Source organism: Trichosurus vulpecula, chromosome 6, assembly GCF_011100635.1.
Source record: "Trichosurus vulpecula isolate mTriVul1 chromosome 6, mTriVul1.pri, whole genome shotgun sequence".
NCBI classification, from domain to species: Eukaryota; Metazoa; Chordata; class Mammalia; order Diprotodontia; family Phalangeridae; genus Trichosurus; species Trichosurus vulpecula.
Genome location: NC_050578.1, coordinates 223945571 through 223948409, shown reverse-complemented (window position 1 = coordinate 223948409; position 2839 = coordinate 223945571). Strand labels below are relative to the sequence as shown.

Below are 2839 nucleotides of genomic sequence, written 5' to 3'. Positions count from 1 at the left end.
ATCAGGGGTCACTTGTAGAATTCATGTTCCTGCTCATCCTTCTTAATGACTCTTTCGTATGCCTTCTCAAAATCTTTGGCCAGCACAATATATTGATTCTCGCGAACAGCAAACATTCTACCCTCCTGACAGATAGAATTAATATCAGCTCCAGAAATCTTATCTGGGTGGGCTACATAATCTTCCAGATCAACCTCCTCTGAGAGGTTCATCTTGCTGGTGATAGTAGAAAAAATTAATCTTTTCTGTCAACACTCAGGCAATGGAAACTCAATCTTATGGTCAAGCCGGCCAGGGCGGAGTAGGGCAGGATCCAGAGTGTCTGCCCGGTTTGTGGCCATGATCACCTTGACGTTGACATTCTGGTCAAATCCATCCATCTGATTCAAAAGCTCAAGCAGGATCCTCTGAACCTCCCAGTCAGCCCCTGTTTGGGCATCAAATCTCTTGGTGGCGATGGCATCAATCTCATCAATAAAAATGATGGCGGGTGCATTCTCTTTGGCCAAGCAGAAAACATCCCGAACCATTCGAGGTCCCTCACCTAGGTACTTCTGCACAAATTATGAACCCACAACCCTGATAAATGCAGCTGTTGTGTGATGGGCTACTGCCTTTGCCAACATGGTCTTTCCACAGCCTGGGGGCCCGTACATGAGGACCCCTCATGGTGGGTCAATTCCAATCTGCTTATAGAGCTCAAAGTGGGTCAATGGGAGTTCCACAGCCTCTCTCACTTCCTGCTTCTGAATATCCATGCCCCCGATATCAGCATACATGACATCAGGCTTCTGGTCTGAGGTCAGCATCATGATGCTGCTATCAGCTTCAGGGGGCAGAATGTCCACCAGAGCATTGCTGTGTTTGTGGAGGGCCACGGAAGCATTGGGTTTCAACAGCTCCCTGTTGATGGTACTGAGAATCTGGACGTAGTAATTAGAACTGGTGGTGGAGCCCATGATGGCTACGTTCTGGTCCATGACCTCCAGAAACTGCCCGACGACCAGGGGGATGCTCTGGATGTGCTTCACCTCCTCCTGGGCATGCAGGAACTCCTTCTTGAGGTTCTTCTGTTCATCCTTGATGTACTCCTCCTGCACCTCCAGGAACTCCAGCTCCTGCTGCAGCTTCTTGTAGCAGCTGTACAGGTCTTCCAGGTCCTCGGGCTCGGGCCCCAGGAAGGACAGGCCGGTCTGGGGCTGGGAGATGGACAGAGCTGACAGCTTATCCTGCACCTTCTCCACTAGAATGCCGATCTCTTCCATGGCAGGTGGGCCGAGCCTGAGCTGGGTCCTATTTTCTTATTCCTTTATGGTGAGGGACTTCATATTATTCCTGCCTAATTCTCCTATTTGCACCCTGGCTGTGATCATGAGGGTTTCATGATGGTGATTGAAATGTTTCCATGTCGAGGAAGATAGGGAGAAACTTTCAGGACTTTCTGTAACAGATCATGAATGAGCATAGGAATAGAATTATAGTTTGTACCACTAGAAGCTGAGGGGCTGGGATTATAGGTCTTGGAAATGAAAACTGGAGGTCACAGTCACAGAACCGAATAAACCAGAGGCCGTGGACATGTCCAAAGAACAATCTGGGCTGGATATTGGGAGCTAGGTTCTAGGGTTCATAAATCAAAGGCTTAGGATAGAGTGGAGAGGGAAGTGATTTTTCAAGGTCACACTCAGTGGCAAAACCTTTATTTGAAACCCACTTTTCCCACTCCAAGCCTAGTGTCCTTTCTACTATGCCACACTGTTCAACTCCCCTTTAAACCTATTCTCCCTCAGGCTAAACATCCTCAATCCCTTATCCTTCAGGAGACCATGAAACCACAATTAGCTCTATCTATGTGTGATGTCACTTTTTCTAGATATAGACTGACTCCAAATCTCACTCTAGAGATACGCTGCTTTCATGAATCAATAAGAATGATTTGTAACCTGCCCATAAAAGCACCAGCCTGGGGCAGTGCAGACCTTTGCCCACCTTGCAACTCCATCCCTTAGATGTATTGAAGTCTACACAGAATAATTTGTTTTCTTAAGTGGGGTAAGCACTCCCCCTATAATCATGCTCCCAACTTCTTGTTTATTCAGCCAAGTCTTTACTTTTACATAGAGTCCAAGGTGAAGTACCCCAAAGTCTGTGTCAGGGCTCCCACATTTGGAGTAGATGAGGTACTGATGGAAGAGGTTGGGTTGGGCGTGGGATTTCTTGGCTTCTGTTTGTGTGTGGCCACGACCAATCCAAGAGTTCCATTCTGGGACTTTGGCATTATTGTTGGGTCCTTTAGATCACCCAATGGCAAGAGATGGGAGGAAAGAGAGCAAAAACAAGCTTATTAGACAACAACTCATAATCTGGGTGGTTTTTCTGTTGGCCCTCTAAAAATCCAAATAATAGCAATGCTGATGATAGTGACTAGTGTTTATATAGCTCTTTACAATTTACCAAGTAATTTGCATACATTGCCTTATTTGATTCCTATAACAACCCTGCAAAGTAGGTGCTATTATTCTTTTTCTCATTTTACAGATGAAGAAACTGAGGTTGAGAGAGTTTAAATGACTGGGTCATATAGCTAGTAAGTGTCTGAAGCAGGATTTGAACTCAGTTCTCTGGGTTCCAACTCCAACACTATATACCTCTCTACCATGTGGCTACCTAGAAAACCTTTAAATTGAGATTTAGCTGTGGGAATGTGCTTGTGTGATGTGTCTCATCTAATAGTGCTGGGTAAATATAGATGTAAACGATCATCTTCAAGATGGTATCTCACAGACCAGTCGCAACAAATGTTCTTTGGATCTAGTAGCCAATTCCCTAAATTAGGAGG

At 45.6% G+C, this 2839-nt stretch overlaps 1 pseudogene; it reads right to left on the bottom strand.

Annotated features, from left to right (window-relative positions):
- On the bottom strand, window positions 1–1265 carry LOC118854122 (annotated as a pseudogene).
- Between the last annotated feature and the right edge of the window lie 1574 nt (window positions 1266–2839).